Source organism: Periplaneta americana, chromosome 6 (genome assembly GCF_040183065.1).
Source record: "Periplaneta americana isolate PAMFEO1 chromosome 6, P.americana_PAMFEO1_priV1, whole genome shotgun sequence".
Classification (NCBI taxonomy): domain Eukaryota; kingdom Metazoa; phylum Arthropoda; class Insecta; order Blattodea; family Blattidae; genus Periplaneta; species Periplaneta americana.
This window is the reverse complement of record NC_091122.1, coordinates 128,696,955-128,715,805: the sequence shown is the minus strand read 5'-3', so window position 1 is coordinate 128,715,805 and position 18,851 is coordinate 128,696,955. Positions and strand designations below refer to the sequence as shown.

General features: G+C 35.0%; 1 protein-coding gene across 2 annotated transcripts in view; it reads right to left on the bottom strand.

Moving 5' to 3' along the window:
* LOC138701726 (collagen alpha-1(I) chain-like) overlaps nt 1-18,239 on the bottom strand; it is a 265,178-nt gene extending 246,939 nt beyond the window's left edge. For both annotated transcript variants that reach the window (XM_069828932.1, XM_069828933.1), the window contains exon 1: nt 17,995-18,239. The gene's annotated coding sequence lies outside the window, so the exon portion shown is untranslated. The remainder of the gene's footprint in view (nt 1-17,994) is intronic.
* Between the last annotated feature and the right edge of the window lie 612 nt (nt 18,240-18,851).

Here is an 18,851-nt window from a genome sequence, read left to right as displayed (position 1 = left end):
TCAAATAAGTTCAATTTGTCATCTCGTTTTTCAATGTCTAATTCAATTTCAAGGTTATGTCAAGATTAATGTTTATTTTACTCTCTAGATTATATCAAGATCAATGTCGACATTTGTTTCTCGGAAAAAATCAATATTTTCGCGTCTGCGCACATCTCACAATTTACGAGGTATTGCACAAGGTCAGTTCCGCTCCTCAGTCAGATAAGAATAACATGAATACTTATGAATAATTTCAAGTTAGAAATATGGTCGAGCATAAAACGTCGTATGAAACTTGACTATAATGGTAATTACGGCGCTCGTATGAAAATTATGAAACTCGCTTACGCTCGTTTCATAAACATACTCGCGTCTTAATTATTACCATTATAGGCTCGTTGCATAATGTACTATTATAATACATTACCTATAAATAAACAGTGTTAAAATGTTATATTATGAGTTCTCAGACTACCAGCGTGCATTACTTTCGGTAACTCATTCCAACTCTTTATATTAAATACCTATTTAGGCCTATTTGTTCTATCCTTTGAAACGACACCACACAATGTTTCCTCATGTTGCTTAGTTACTCGTTACACTAATACAGATCTCAGAGTTTACTAGTCATCGAAGTCTGCCGACGGTCTTCATCGTGTGAATTTGTTATTGTTTTTCCCATAGTTCCTTTATTATTATTTTTTGTAGTGGGTTATTTTATCAACATCTTAGGTTATTTAGTGTCTCAATCAAATTGGGTGATAATGCAGGTGAAATGAGTCCGGGAGTCCAGAGCCGATAGCTACCCAGCATTCGCTCATGTTGGGTTGAGGGAAAACCTAGGAAAACCTCAACCAGATAACTTTCCTCGACCGGAATTCGAATCCGGGTCACCTGGTTTCATGGTTAGACGCACTAACCGTTACTCCACAGGTGTGGACCCCCACAGTTCCCATCGGCTTCTTTTGTCTTTATATAATTTTGCCTACCTCCTAGTATCATTGTGGTAATGGATAGTGTCTTCGTGAGTAATGCCGACTTCATTTATTTTCCTTTATCTGCTGAAATCGTCATGTCCAAAGAGGCCAATATTAAAAGAGAAAAAACAAAATTGGTTGTCGTTCTGAGAACTCTGAACACTTTCCCAGAGTCGGCACCTTTAACTTTTACTATAAACTTTTGAGATTGTTTGTGATCATATTGTGATCTAATACCCTAGTTTCATAATCGTCCATTATATGTACTTGCATTACATTTCATCACTCAAATTATTATAAACAAATAGTGAGTTGCTTAAGTTCAGCTCTAATGATTTGTCTTTTTAATTTATATTACTTTTCATTGTCTATGCGGATGACGTGAATATGTTAGGAGAAAATCCACAAACGATTAGGGAAAACAAGGACATTTTACTTGAAGCAAATAAAGCAATAGGTTTGGAAGTAAATCCCGAAAATACAAAGTATATGATTATGTCTCGTGACTAGAATATTGTACGAAATGGAAACATAAAAATTTGAGATTTACCTTTCGACGAGGTGGAAAAATTCAAATATCTTGGAGCAATAGTAACAAGTATAAATGACACTCGGGAGGAAATTAAACGCAGAATAACTATGAGAAATGCCTGTTATTATTCGGTTGAGAAGCTTTTGTCATCTAGTCTGCTGTCAAAAAATCTGAAAGTTAGAATTTATAAAGCAGTTATATTACCGGTTGTTCTGTATGGTTGTGAAACTTGAACTCTCACTTTGAGAGAGGAACAGAGATTAAGGATGTTTGAAAATAAGGTTCTCAGGAAAATATTTGGGGCTAAGAGGGATGAAGTTACAGGAGAATGGAGAAAGTTACACAACGCAGAACTGCACGCATTCTATTCTTCGCCTGACATAATTAGGAACATTAAATCCAGACGTTTGAGATGGGAAGGGCATGTAGCACGTATGGACGAATCCAGAAATGCATATAGAGTGTTAGTTGGGAGACTGGAGGGAAAAAGATCTTTAGGGAGGCCGAGACGTAGATGGGAAGATAATATTAAAATGTATTTGAGGGAGGTGATATGATGATAGAGACTGGATTAATCTTGCACAGGATAGGGACCGATGGTTGGCTTACGTTACAATGAACCTCCGGGTCCCTTAAAAGCCATTTGCAAGTAAGTAAGTATTACTTGCTTTCATTTTGTAGAAGTGAGTGCCGAAAAATAAAAAGATCGGAGTGTGACTGTGTCGAGACATGGTCGGGGATTTATGTGACTTAAATCGACCGATCTAGACGAGATATTTCGTTTGTCACCAAAATCAGCGCGCTAGCACACAGCACTAGTGAGATAAACTGCCCTGAAAATTTCAGCCACGCCCAAAATGGCTGCCAGTCGCCGTGGGTCCCCACCCGTGCCTCGCTCCACTCAAGGTCATGCTCGCTTCATAGTCGTATACTCGACCGAGCATTTATTTCAATCGTGTTATTAGTCACGAAGTTAGTGTCGGAATGGATCACCTTGGAAACGCTACATCGCCGTTTCCGTCCTGGTACTCCACTTATCGATCAGATTTTAAAGAAATATACAGTGTATGTCCCTTTAGATAACTCTGGAGCGCTGAACGAATTGCCATAATACATACATACTGTAGACCTGTATCAAATACTATTCTATCTTGGGAGAGAACCAAACTTTCTTTCTTCGATGTGCAAGGACTGTCTTGCGTTTTGAACTAAATTGATTGCTTAGTGTATTGTGAATTTTCGAACAAAAGCATTTGAAAAGTATATCATAAATAGTTTTTATTATAACTTTTTTGCAAATGGCGGTATTATTAGTTACTGCATGAAATGGTATTAGATTACTGTGAGCAGTTCGCAGAACTTCTTGTTTGGAAGACGTGCTCCTGCGGTGCTGAACACGAGTTGAATGAATGCATCACGGAAGTGAGCAGCGTGACAGATGCTCATTGGAAGCTGCTTGCTGCGATGATTAATGATACACGAATTAATTTAATCTTAATCAAAACCAACACAAATACAAAGGGAAGCACTGAATTGTGGGTTTAGAGCTCGAGTCAGATGTACAGCAGAGCCCAGAGGAGTTTCAAAGATAGGCCTATTAATTACAGAAGTAGACTACTAATTGTTCCTGTGCTACGAATCATTACGCTGGATATTCCTTTGTAAAGAAGTGGATGAGTGAATTTGTAAGTTTTGTATTATTTGTAAATAGGTCTGTATGTGCTTATATAAGTGTGTGAGTGACGGAGTGAGCTTATGGGTGTGAGTTACATGCATGCTAGAGATTATGAGTGGGTTGGGGTGAATTTATGAGTGTAACCCTGTGCTGTAGTTGAAAACAAATTTTAGAGGGTACTGTTGGAATCTCCTTGATCAGCCTAGACTGTATAGACTCGTACTGCACTTCTTTTCCAAAGTTACTTCTTCGTCATGCTGTCTCCTCTGCAGACCTTCTTCGAGATCGTAGACACAATTGTATATAAAGCAAGAAATTAAACGCTGGCACTTTTTAAGAACAAAACCCAAGGAACTCTTTTATTAGAAGAGCATTTCTTTTCTTACTGCAGTAGGCTAATGCTGATTCACATTCTTTAGCTGAAATTTGAATAGAATCTATAATATGTAACTGGATTCAAGATATATGAACGCATGAAAAGTAACAATATTTCCCTCCTCCAGCAATCTGCTAGCATTACGCCTGAGCGAGTTTTAAAACTAGCGAATGACTGTAGCAGAATTCTTGAGGCGCCACATCATAAAATTAGTGTTATGCGAAGGTATCTACGCAAGTTTTGAAATCAGTGAATCAGTTTAGCAGATTTCTTGAGACGCCATGTCATAAAAGTAGTGTTAATTAGGCCTACTTATAGAAATACCATGGCAGTATGGAAGCAAATTGAAATTAACAAAATATCACAACTAGTCTTGAAATGCCAGACCATGGTTTTCGATAAATCAACGAATGGACTAGCGTTTAAGGAAAGGATATGAGATATCAGCCGCTACTTTTATGCTACATATAAAATTCGAAATGTTTATCAAATAGCTAACATCCTCCATTTCAAAGTATATTAAAGTTTTATTTAAACATAATTAATATATTTTCGAGTCTATATTTTTTCCGGTACGGTAACAGCGAGTTTTTAATTTTAGACGGTACGGCGTACGAGTGTGAGTGGGCTTATTTGTGAGCATTACATTTCTGAGTGAGAGAGTGTATGCGTAAGTAGTTGTATTAATACGTGAAAGTGCGTGAGTGAGTACGTATTTGAGTGGTTGTATGAGTGTGTTAGAGAAAGTATCGGTGATTGAATGACGTATTATACAAGGAAATTTATGCATTGTGTGAGTGTATAAATTAAAACATTCAAACCAACACAACTATAGACTAGTTTAATTCCCCCATGCAGGAAACGTATTCTTCGTGCCGGTGTATCCCTCATACAGCGCAGAATTTTTTTCCCAAACTGTAAGGCGAATGTTGAGAATTAGCACGTTGAATCCTCGGACTCATTTCGCCAAATACCATATAATTATCATAGAGGGGAGTCATTATTAAAATTGTTTACAATTGAGGCTGTTAGAAGCAAAGGGATGTAAGTAATATTTCTAAAAAAAATGATTTAGCTGAAGTGAATCCAGGATAAACTAAAGCATTTAAAATTTAGGTGGTAAAGGGATATATATTTTAACCACATCACACATTAACATTTTAAATTAAAACTTCACGGAATTTACGAAAGCTTAGTAACTTTTAATCACATTTTCTCGAAAATAACTTAAGTGCACTTACACCCCTTTGCTTCTGACCGCCTCAATTTACATTAACGATATTTAAAATTTTATGTAGGCCTATTATTATTATTATTATTATTATTATTATTATTATTATTATTATTATTATTATTATTATCAGCTGAGTTTTCACAGGGAATATAGAACTAGAACGTTCGCGACAACATCGTCACGCTACGGCTGCGAAGAAACATTTGCCAGTGTGAAATTTTCACTAACCTCGCTAGAATCACTACGCGACTGCTGAAAAATTGAGTTTTGCAGTCATTTAGACATATCAAAGAACCCGGAACGATAATGTGAAGTTTATATTAAAAATAGTCCTATGAACTGTCAAATATACAAAACGTTAAACGACCGTTTCACAAGAAAGTCAGAACTCAAACTAATGAACGGTTGAATACCGCTCTTAAAATGAGTTTAAAATCGACAATGCACAATATTTAACATCTACATTGTCAACTGTCAAAACAATATGTTTAGTATGTCTCACAAGTTAACCCCTTCAGGCCTGATGTACATTATAGTGTATATTGTTTCTTTTTTCTTTTTTTGGAATGTCTTCGACACTTTTAAATAGTTTGAAAAATTCAATGTGATAGAAATGGAGAATATTATTTTATAAATTTCTATACCTGAATTAAAAATAAAATTTAAAATTTTGGGACCACAGGGATCAAAATTATCTTCAAATTTTTATTTTCTGTGAAGACTTGATTTGGGAATTTTGGATCCCCAGAATGATTATATGACCAGTTTTTTTTTTCAATTTTTTTAATATAAATTCAGAACTGAAGAGGTTAAATTTCATACTGTGTCAGCTTCAATTTATTACAAGGTCAGTACTAGGCGGTAGGTATATGTAATAAAGATAGCAGTGTTATAATTCGAACATGCCGCGGCATCAAGCACAAGGATTATATTGAAGGAGGTATAGGAGGACTATGCCTTTGTCGATGTAGATTTTGGTACTCTTATAGTGAAAAATTAGGGAATGGGAAACGATTATGGCTAAAAAAAATACTCAAATCTAAATATGTCATTTTTTCAAAAAGTTCAAAAGGGATTCAAACCCGGTAAACACTCCTTGCGTACACCCCTGGCTATCACTAATTCTACCTCAAAGGGTGCGGCGCATTCAGGATATAGCCTAAACACAAAACCTAAATCTAGTCGTAGCTGCTGCGTTCACCACGACCAACTTTCATGGGATTTCAAGTTGAAGTAGTCTCATTCAAATATCTTGGAGCAACAGTAACAAAATATAAAAACACTCCGGAAGAAATTAAACGCGGAATAAATATGGGAAATTCATTTTATTATTCGGTTGAGAAGCTTTTGTCATCCAGTCTGCTGTCAAAAAATCTGAAAGTTAGAATTTATAAAACAGTTATATTACCGGTTGTTCTGTATGATTGTGAACTTGGACTCTCACTTTGAGATAGGAACAGAGATTAAGGGTGTTTGAGAATAAGGTTCTTAGGCAAATATTTGGGGCTCAAAGGCATTAAGTTACAGGAGAATTGAGAAAGTTACACAACGCAGAACTGCATGCATTGTATTCTTCACCTGATATAATTAGGAACATTAAATCCAGACGTTATGATGCGCAGGACATGTAGCACGCATGGATGAATCCAGAAATACATATAGTGTGTTAGTTGGGAGACTGGAGGGAAAAATACTTTTGGGAAGGCCTAGTCGTAGATGGGAGAATAATATTAAAATGGATTTGAGAGAGGTGGGATATGATGATAGAGAGTGGATTAATCTTGCACAGGATAGGGGCCGATGAGGAGCTTATGTGAGGGTGGTAATGAACCTGCGGGTTACTTAAAAACCATTTGTAAGTAAGTCCCATGTGTCAAGTAATGAAAGGGAATCCCTGCAACTAGGAATGCGCTAAACAAGAAGCAGGTTCTCGCAGATTAGCTCGGGGTGCATTCAGGCAGGTGCTCGGAATGCGCTTTCGTGATAGCCCCAGGTGCTTCACTTCACTTTCCTTCGCCGAGGAACCCTCAGGGAAGAGGATGCTGCTGCGCCTAGAATAGCAACAGTAGCGCCTGCGCTGCCTTCAATTTTCGGTACAACTTTTTTTCCTTTGCGAACTACAGGTTTGCAACAAGTTGTTCCCAAAAAGAAAGTAAACAAGTATTACACATTAGAGCTCGTAAAGATATTTTATGGCCGTCAAGTTTTTGTATGTTTTCACTCACAAACTCGACAATCAAGTAAAGGTTATGTTCAGAATTTTCCCATCTTCATTTTTAATAACACCATCATCATATCATCATCATCATCATCATCATCATCATCATCTTGTAGTATTGGTAGTGTTTGACTGATGCTTCCTCACTTTTGTGATGGTCATGAACCAACATTACAAATATCAAATAGTGGGACTGATGATCATGTTGTAAGCATTACGAAAAGTGCAAAACAACACAGCGCACATAGAAATTTTCCATCACTGTAGGAAAGAGAGATATAGGGTAAATTAGGGTCTGTTGAACAGTCGGGCATGTTGGATACTTTGTACATTAACGCGTTACCTCGCCATTTGTGGGCATCACATTCTGCTAGAAGTGGCTACTTCCCTAATTGACTTCTAGCAGAATGTGGTGCCCACAAGTGGCGAGGTAACACGTTAAAGTACAAAGTGTCCAACATGCCCGACTGTCCAACAGACCCTAATTTACCCTAAATCATTACTGGGAATTAAATTCGGGTCGCTAAATTTGTAGAAAAAAACGATACCTCTTAAGACATAGTGGAAGACCCATCTTTTTCACTAGATAGCTTAACCCTTTACAGCATAGTGGTTGTTCAGAAGAACCATAGTTTTCTTTCTTTCTCTACAGTTATAGAACAGATGTCCCACCATGCAACCACCTCTTGAGGGTACATAGAGGTGCCATCTGTGTTTCCAAATAACAACTAGCTCGATTATAGCAAGTAATTACCAGTTTCTGTAGTCATTTGTTCTCCTGCTAAATATGTTCAGCTACAGGGTTGCTTTCCAAAGAAGTTACTTCAAAATTAGCTGAGGTAAGATTTGTAAAATCGTTGTAAATGTCACATTACGGTATATTAGTATACAGGGTGATTCACGAGGATTTACCATCCTTTACGGAGATTATTTCTGAAAACATTTTGAGCAAAAAAAATCATATAAACATATTTTCTGTTCTCAATATTTTCAGAGTTACACTAATTTAAAGTTGTTTTCTTTAGTTTGAAGGTAAAAGAATAATACAAATAGAAAATGAACCATTCATAAGTATCATTTCTTTAATTGACAAGTATTATGAAGCAAAAAATGTGCTGTGAACTCCTTAGTTGCTTTGTATAGACATCTTTTTCTATTTGTAACTAGAAAATTACATTATTCTTACGCACTTATCACAACAATTATTACAAATCACACCACTTCCACCGACTTAATTATTTGCAGTTCAATTTTGCATCCTACTTTACAGTCTTGGAGAGTTTATAACACATTTTAAAAATGTCGCCGTCCGCTTGAGTACACTTGGCCGCACGCTTGTGAACGGCACTCGTCGCTCTACGTAACTGCATACGGCTATCTTTGATTTCCGTAGCGCTCGCGCTGGCTGCTGACTGCACGCTGACTAAGATCACGCGTTCACAGCAATGCGTTCCAATAACGAAACGTAACTCTGTAAATATTGAGAATAGGATCCATGTTTATATGATATTTTTTTGCTTAAAATGTCTTCGGAAATAAGCTCCACAAAGGACGGTAAATCCTCGTGAATCATTCTGTAGGCTATATCAAAATCTCTACTGTGGCATAGTGGTCGCTCAGAGTGACCATAATTTCTTTTTTGAAATTGTATACACGAGTTAAAATCTTGAAAAAAAAAAATCGAAACTTTGTTATGGCCCATGATAGGCCTATGACAGGCATGTCAATTGATGCCCACAGGAGCAAGCGCGCGCTTTAGAGCTCAGGAGAGCCTGAGCGCTTTTCAGCGGAAAGGAAAGAGACAGACGAAAGAGGTGGTATATGCCGCTTGGTCGAGCTATATTCAGGGATGGCCAGCAATGATTCAATAGATAAAGGGAAGAGAACTTATTAAAACTGTATCCCTGTTAATTTTTAGATTTTCCTGAGAAGTATAAGTGCATTATAAGAATGTAAGTTTTAATTTTAATGCTCATTTTTCACAAGTTTGATTTTTTATTCAAAAGAAATATTTTCTCAACTTTCCGTATAGAAAAGTGAAATTTTCAGGTATAGGCCTATTTATTTAGATGCCTTACAGAATGATTTCGTAAATCTAATATACCGTATATACGTATTACTGAAGATAGTGTATTGAAAATTTTGAAAATATTCGCATGGAAATTGTTTGTAAAGAAGTGAATTAACAAAGCAACTACTGTTACATCATGAGCAAAAGATACGTGCCCATGTGTTGTAAAAATGTCAGCTCTATATCTTCAGCAGATTTCGAGAAAATAATTTAATATTCTGATGATAGGAAGTTGCTCACAAATATCACCTTAAAAGCATAATGCGATAGGTATGAGTTTTGTTATGTAATATTAGTTACACTTAAAACAGATACAGTACCTAGGTAACTTTGCTTTGTACTGTAATATTGTTTTGATTAGTTTATTGATTACTTTTGTAAGGCTAAAGATACCGTCAATATAAATTCCAAGTTATCATGTCATACTCAATCTCTTTCTTTGGAATATCACTTTCTTTATGAATGATGTGTTTCATCCACTTAATACAGTATAATATTATACTACTATGGAATTTAAGTGAATATTCCTTCTTAACTCTCTATTATGTTATTAAGATTTAAAACACAAGTGCAATATTAAGAAATCAGTGTTAGTACTTTTGTTTTACAGACAATATAGATAATATTAAAAGAAAGAAGCCACATAAAAATAACGACATAAAATTTCATGTTCCGTTTGAAGTTTGTGCACCACAGTTTTCTTAATCCAACAGGTTGCTTATTCATATACACAACCCTTCCTCTTTCCATACTTAGCGCTTGCTGCCCGCGCACGACATCACTGGCCTATGAGAAACACACAAAAAAAAGTTTTCATTTCTTGGCTCACTGTGCTGTAAAGGGTTAAGAATCTGTATTACGATGTCTTTTATTTTCGCTGTTGGTTTTATTTCATAAAAATATCGATCTCCTGCTTTAGAAAATAGTAGTAGCTTAACAAACATACACACACAATGACGTAACATGGGAAGTTGTTTACAAGTAGGTAAGTTTTACAGATCTGAACCGGATTTCAGACCATCTCTTAGCTGATAACTTAGTCACGCACTGCAAGTGTACTGTCAGGAATTTCTGTAGTACGAAGAAAATACTAATAAGATACAAGTTAATGACATCCAATAGGACTTGCAGAACACTGTAGGTGGTGCATTTTGGTCTGTAGTTTATGATTACAATTCAACTTGATTAAATTATTACTAAGGAGAAAAAATTAACCGGCATTCACGGAATACTAATATGAAGTCGTCTTTGCTTACAAACGAACAGTTACTCCGCATGCAAATGTTGCAGGAGGTGGAGTGTACACGTCATACAAGAGTAGTTGTAACGAATAACTTATATCGACGTTGTAATTTACTTGCAGGCTGAATTGCTAATTTAAAGCCTTAGAAGGTGTAATAATTTTATAATAAGATATTGCAAAGCATTCTTCTTTTGGAACTTCGTCATTTATGGCCACACACGAATGCTGAATTTTACAGTCTAGGATTTCTATGCAATTAAAAATCGATTTACGTAATATTAATCCCTTGCTTGAACCGGATTTATATTATTGTTTAATAATTAGTCAGTTTTAGTACTTAAAGCAACGGACCTAGATTTAGTGGATTCTGAAAATAATATGTAAAAAATTGGCGTAACCTAAACTTTATGGTAATTGTTACTTTTGTCGTGATGTGTACTTGTTTCTACACTCATTTCTATCCTATTTAAAATAATTATCTATGGTTATCTACCCTTTAACCTTTGACCTTACCTGGGGTCTTTTCTGACCCCACACCATATTTTATTGTTAATATCTACATCCATATACTTCAAAATGTTCCAGTAACCTAGATATGATATCCTTGGTTATTTTATTTTCTTTTAAATTTAAAATAATTATTATTTCATAATTATATAGGCTATTGATTAATTAAAATGTATCTCAGTGAAACGTACAGCAGAGTCCGTATAGGTCAGTTTCTGTTAGATGCGTTTCCAATTCACTGTGGGCTAAAGCAAGGAGATGCACTATCACCTTTACTTTTTAACTTTGCTCTAGAGTATGCCATTAGGAAAGTCCAGGATAACAGAGAGAGTTTGGAATAGAACGGGTTACATCAGCTGCTCGTCTATGCGGATGACGTGAATATGTTAGGAGAAAATCCACAAACGATTAGGGAAAACACGGGATTTTACTTGAAGCAAGTAAAAAGATAGGTTTGAAAGTAAATCCCGAAAAGACAAAGTATATGATTATGTCTCGTGACGAGAATATTGTACGAAATGGAAATATAAAAATTGGAAATTTATCTTTTGAATAGGTGGAAAAATTCAAATACCTGGGAGCAACAGTAACAAATATAAATGATACTCGGGAGGAAATTAAACACAGAATAAATATGGGAAATGCCTGTTATTATTCGGTTGAGAAACTTTTATCATCCAGTCTGCTGTCAAAAATTCTGAAAGTTAGAATTTATAAAACAGTTATATTACCGGTTGTTCTTTATGGTTGTGAAACTTGGACTCTCACTTTGAGAGAAGAACATAGGTTAAGGGTGTTTAAGAATAAGGTGTTTAGAGCATGGAGAAAGTTACACAACACAGAACTGCACGCATTGTATTCCTCACCTGACATAATTAGGAACATTAAATCCAGACGTTTGAGATGGGCAGGACATGTAGCACGTATGGGCGAATCCAGAAATGCATATAGAGTGTTAGTTGGGAGGCCGGAGGGAAAAAGACCTTTGGAGAGACCGAGACGCAGATGGGAAGATAATATTAAAATGGATTTGAAGGAGGTGGGATATGATGATAGAGAGTGGATTAATCTTGCTCAGGGTAGGGACCAATGGCGGGCTTATGTGAGGGCGGCAATGAACCTCCGTGTTCCTTAAAAGCCAGTAAGTAAGTAAATGTACCCTTTAACCCTAGACACTCACCTGGGGTCTTTTCTGACACCACGCCATATTTTATTGTTAATATTTACATATATATTCCAAAATGTTCCAGTAACCTAGATATGCTATGCTTGATTATTTTAGTTTCCTTTACAATTAAAGTTATTATTTCATAATTACATATCGATCATTTTTTCATGTTTATTGCTTGACTTCGTGTATAGCCCCAGCTATACAACATGTTTCTATTTCCTAGTTAGAATTGTTTTGCAGTGACAGTGTTTTCTTGTAAGCAAAGCGAACACGTGCTTTAAAAGTGAACTAATGAATCAAATACAGCATAAATTGCCATGTAGACTATGGGTAAAATGTTGTAGATTCAAGAGTAATTATTTGCATTTGTAAAATTAGCTTCTTGGTTTTTCTACTGCAGCAGATGATGAGACTTAATTAATTAATTGTCGAAACATAATAATTAACACTCAATGCAATAGCTAATTCCTTTTTGTGTTTTATTTCAAGGAAAGTTAATGTGTTCTATTATAATTGAAAAAATAGAAACACAGATACAGAATAAATAGTCTGCCATTAAACTAATTTAATTAATTATTAATTCATTGTTTAAACATAGTAAGTAAATCTAGGTACACTAAACACTTTCAATTTACTTATACTGTATATAAAAATGGACTAAACTGTAATATATCCTAATTATTGAGAAGAATGGAGCGTGTGAACTGCACAAATAGAATAAGAAATGAAGTTATGTTGGAAAGAGTGAGTGAAGAAAGAATGATGCTGAAACTGATCAGGAAGCGAAAACGGAATTGGTTGGGTCTCTGACTGAGAAGAAACTACCTACTGAAGATTGCACTGGAAGGAATGGTGAACGAGAGAAGAGTTCGGGCAGAAGAAGATGTCAGATGATAGACGACATTAAGATATATGGATAATATGCGGAGACTAAAAGGAAGGCAGAAAATGCAAAAGATTGGATAATGCTGGGTTTGCAGTGAAAGACCTGTCCTTGGGCAGAAAATTGTGAATGAATAAATATTAACATCGAATACTCTTGGGGTCAAAAAAGAACCCAGGTAAGTAGCATCAAATTCTAGAGCAGCAAAGTTGTGAGGGTTAATATGCTTGCCTTTAAAACCAACGGAATTTCGCGGCTTCTAACACGAGTATAAATGATTAATTTCTTTTACTTCGTTATTTAACGACGCTGTATCAACTGCTGGGTTATTAATTAGCGTCGATGGAATTGGTGATAGCGTGATGGTATTTGGCGAGATGAGGTCGTGAATTCGCCATAGATTACCTGACATTAGCCTTACGGTTCGGAATCATCCCAAGCGGGCCCTAGTGCAACTCCGGATCAATTAATTTGAAGGCCTATAAGAGCATTATCTTGGTTTCCTTTAGAAATGGAAGTAGTGGTGGAAGAATTTTGTCGAATATTTACTACACGTAAAAAAAAAAAAATATGTTTTTTAAATGAAAAGGCTCCAAAAAAAATTTTACCTGTCACACATTGACATTGTTATCCACACGCAAAAGTTATACTTGTGTAATGCTTGCAAGTTCTCTTCTTATATTGTCTGGAAGTTCGTCCATAGTGTGAAGTTATTCTTCTACACCCTATTTTATTTATTTTTTTTTTCTTTAAGGGGTTAGGAACAGCTTACAATAAAATTTTGGAAATATTCAACATTTTTTCTCCATTACTGTATATCGTACAATAATGAAAATTAGTATGTGTAAAACACTGTCCTTCTGTTACATGAAAATAGTACATTATGCAACGAGCCTATAATGGTAGTAATTAAGGCAAGTCTCATACGACTTTTTATGCTCGACCATATTTCTAACTTGAAATTATTCATAAGTATTCATGTTATGGTTATCTAAGTGAGGAGCGGTAAATTGTGAGATGTGCGCAGACGCGAAAGTATTGATTTTTTCCGAGGAACGAATGTCATTGACCTTGATTTAATCTAGAGAATAACATGAACATTAATCTTGATATAGCCTGGAAATTGATTTAGAATTGAAAAACGAGATGACAAATTGAATTTATTTGAATATTATTTACAATCAACGCTAATTATTATAGTAACAGAACATAACCTTCTGCGACAGTATTGGGTTTCCAGCCTCCGTGACGTTTCGCTAGTTGTCTTTCGATTGCATATCCGAGAATAATCGATACTTGCGGTTTTATAATGCTACAATGGTGATTTCTCATTGGCTGAACAACTGAACTATAATGAATAGGCGTACTTTAATGAGGTGTATTAAAGGGCTACTACCAGGTGTATAATTACTACATTTCGGCATGGTCGAGCATAAAAACTATTTTTACGATTTAAAAGGATTTTTTTTTCCTTCAAAATTTAGTTCACTGTGCAGTGGCGATGCTTTTCCCACATAACTCAAAAACTATCCAGCATTCTGTGATGAAATTTTTTGTGTGTATTTATGCATGTCATATCTACAATATGATGCAAAATCACTTGATAGATTGTCTGATAAAAAATAATTTCATTTAAAAAAATGTTCAAACATTAGTATTGTCTATTACACAAAATAAAAATAAAAAAATATTATTTATTAAGGAATGTAGTTGAAAGAGCATTATATTGTAAACATGAGTTTCAGCAATAAAATAAAAGAGAGAGAACATTGAAAAGTTAACAGGTTTTTGAGTTATCAGGGAAACGCTTCATCACTGCACAGTGGACTGACAACATTTTGAATTTTTAAAAAACGTATATAAATATTTTTTTTTAATCGTAAAAATATTTTTATGCTCGACCATGCCGAAATGTAGTAATTATACACCTGGTAGCAGTCCTTTAATGCATGTCATTAAAGTACACCTATTCATTAAAGTTCAGGTTTTCGATTATTCTCGGATATGCAATCGAAAGACAACGAGGGAAACGTCACGGATGCTGGAAATCCAATAGTGCCGCAGAAGGTTATGTTCTGTTACTATAATAATTAGCGTTAATTTTAAATAATGTTCAAATAAATTCAATTTGTCATCTCGTTTTTCAATTCTAAATCAATTTCCAGGTTATATCAAAATTAGTTCGTGTTATTCTTTACATTACATCAAGGTCAATGACATTATTGTTCCTCGGAAAAAATCAATAGGCCTACTTTCGCGTCTGCGCACATCTCACAATATACGAGCTATCACAAGGTCACTTCCGATCTTCAGTCAGATACAAATAAAATGAATACTTCTGAATAATTTCAAGTTAGAAATATGGTCGAGCATAAAAAGTCGTAAGAAATTTGCCTATAATGGTAATTAAGACGCTCGTATGAAAATTATGAAACTCGCTTGCGCTCGTTTCATAAACGATCATACTCGCGTCTTAATTACTATCATTATAGGCTCGTTGCGTAATGTACTATTCTGGTATAGCAGAAGGACAGTGTTTTATACATACCAATTTTCATTATTGTACAAGATACAGTATTGGAGGGGAAAAAATGTTGAATATTTCCAAAAATTTTACTGCTGTAAGCTGTAGCTAACCCCTTAAGGTGTGAAAAACAATTCCATCAAAATTTGTCGGGAATATATGTGAATGCAGACGGACACCACTTTGAACAGTTATAATACGGATTAATACTCATTATGAAATAAAATATAATTTTGTACATGCTATTATTAATCAAAGTTACGTAAGTAAAAAATACGCGGGAGATTACGGACTATAAATACCCTAAATAAACTAAAACATTAACTTGACTAAAATATGGGTCCAAATGTCTCTTGAATAAGAGACCAGGGTTTTCTTATTCATTTGAAATCGGATACAGAACGTTCGTGTCGAAATTGAATGGTTCGTGTTATTCATAGAATACACTGATTAGTTATAATACAAAAGAATACAAATGCAGTCATTACAATTTTAGAAACAAAAATAGATCTAAGATAAGTATAACATTTGAGTTGAATTAAAAATAATTGGTTATTCAATCTACCTATCCCAAATTAGAAACAATATTATTTCTATCAATTTCTTCCGCACAGTCGTAATGGTATCCATCTGAAATGCTATTGTTATCTTCCTTAAATTTTGTTAAATAGGCCTATATGTAGTTTTGTACCTAAACGTCCACACCTGTGGAGTAACGGTCAGCGCGTCTGGCCGCGAAACCAGGTGGCCCGGCTTCGAATCGCGGTCGGGGCAAGTTACCTGGTTGAGGTTTTTTCCGGGGTTTTCCCTCAACCCAATACGAGCAAATGCTGGGTAACTTTCGGTGCTGGACCCCGGACTCATTTCACTGGCATTATCACCTTCATTTCATTCAGACGCTAAATAACCTAAGATGTTGATACATCGTCGTAAAATAGCCCAATAAATAATAAATAATGTACCTAAACCGTGTTTGGTTGATCAGATTATTCAAAATAAAATATAGTCCTATGTAAAAATTTAAATATTTTTCACATCAAGCGTCATGTAATAGTAACAGTAATAATAATAGACCACCTCTGTGGTGTAGAGGTCAGCATGCTGGTCTCTTACGCAGAGGACCCGGGTTCGATTCCCTGTCGGGTTGAATTTCCTGGTTGAGGTTTTTTCAGGGTTTCTCCTCAACCGTAAGGCAAATGCCAGGAAATTCGGGCCACAACATCCCTGAATATCATCAGCCTCATTCATCACCGAAATCATATTGATAACAAATAAGTAATACATATACAGTCGCCATCTAGTTCACAACAATAGAACAAGTCTCAACAATAGTACACAGGCCTTCGGATTTCTCACAGAAGATTAACTCGCGATATGACCAGATGTTAAAGCAAATGTAAATTACAGCGAAAAAAAAATAAATAATAATAATAATAATAATAATAATAATAATAATAATAATAATAATTTTACATTACATGGTTGTTATTTTATCTAAATATTTTAATGTCAGTTATATATTATATTCAAATATTTGAGATTTATGTATGTATATGTATAGGCCTATATATGTATATATCAACAATAATGCTATATAAATATATTTATATTACATCACTTTATTATGTTTAAACGAATATCCTTTAAAGCTATCAATAAAAGTGAAATTTCTTTAAGCCTTAATTCTTGCTCACTTTCAAATTATTTCATATGCAAGTTGTTGCATTGCAATAAATCTTATCTTTTTAATAATTATTACAACTCTAATGTAGACCTATCCACGTATTTTTTTTAATATTAAGTTATTATAATTTGCATAACAATATTATATATATAGGCCTATATTTTTTGTAGAAGTCCTTGATTAATCTCTCTTCTTATTATTCTGAATATTGTTATCATTAGGCTACTCTTATTATTATTATTATTATTATTATTATTATTATTATTATTATTATTATTATTATTATTATTATTAGGCGTATTATTTCTCATGTACAGTAATATAATAATATTGTAATACCATTATTATAATAATTACATCTTCTTTTTCATATGACATTATTATTATTATTATTATTATTATTATTATTATTATTATTATCATCATCATCATCATCATCATCGTCGTCGTCTTTTAATGTTCCTTTTTTTACTTATTGCATTTATGATAAATTTACCGCACTTAAACTTGAAGATAGATATTTAATTTCATTTAGGAACTCTTTCTGAGTCTTTTTTTATTTCGATCTTTTTAGGCCCTATGATTTTCATTAAATAGTTTTCATGTATTGTATTTTAATGCATTTATTTTAATAACTTTAAAACGTTATTTATTTACAGATTTACAAATTATTATTATTTAAACTTTATATTTTCGTAATTATTATTATTATTATTATTATTAGTATTATTATTATTATTATTATTATTATTATTATTATTATTATTATTATTACCGTTAGTCATATTTCCTCTGGAGCACTGTCACAAGTCGTAACATAACTAACAAAACACTGGCACACGAACGTTGTCACAATTTAAAAAGTTGCAATAAATTACACAACAATTAATGATCGAAATGAGAACGTTGTGACTCACGGTTAGGTAATCGACGTGATTCTTCTTCCGGAGAAATCGGAGGCGGCGGCGGCAGCGGCGTCCTCGGTCCTTCCTGCCCGTCACCTTGACAACGAACTATCAGCTGCCAAGGCAAGACAAGTGAGAAACATTGAATGCAGAACTGTCCCTCGGTGCACGCACTATATGTGTCTCGTATTCTTCCCGCTGCTCTTCCTCCGGATTCTCCTACCGTCCGTCCGTCTATCCGTCTTGCCGGTTCCTTGCAATTGGTTACTGCAGAACCAGATCGACGTCTTGCAACTTGTACTTATAGCCTGTCTGCTCGTCCGTCTGTCTGTCCGTCCGTCTCTATTTTCCGCCAAATAGAAACAGAAGAGGAAGAAGAAGAGAACAGGGGGGGAGGAGCAACAGAAGATACTTCTTCTAAGACCCCCTTTTTTTTAAAAAAAAAGCTTCGTGATCGTTGGGATCCAAGACATAACCCCTTCCCCCTCTCCTGCCTGTTCCCTGCCCCCACCATGTTTTAGTCACCTTTTCGATCATGCTATTAACGTAGTGTCCTCACTAGATTGTGCCAAACTTAATGCTGTTCCTCGCTACGTGCCTCGGTCAGAGCGCGGATAGGCTACACCAGAAGTTCAAGTCCTCCACTCTCGACCTCTCTACCCCCCCTCAGTGGCAATTCTCCGCCCTTCTGAAGGTCGATGCCTGTCCCTTCGAGGAACCGTCACGAAAGATGCTGTATCACATGCAGAGATTTGTATTTCTGGGCTGACACTAGAAACTACAATAATATACTGTACGTATCCAGTTATCAAATGTTTAATTAAGGACATCGACATTGTTGTGACTACAGCCCGGAAATTCGTGTATGG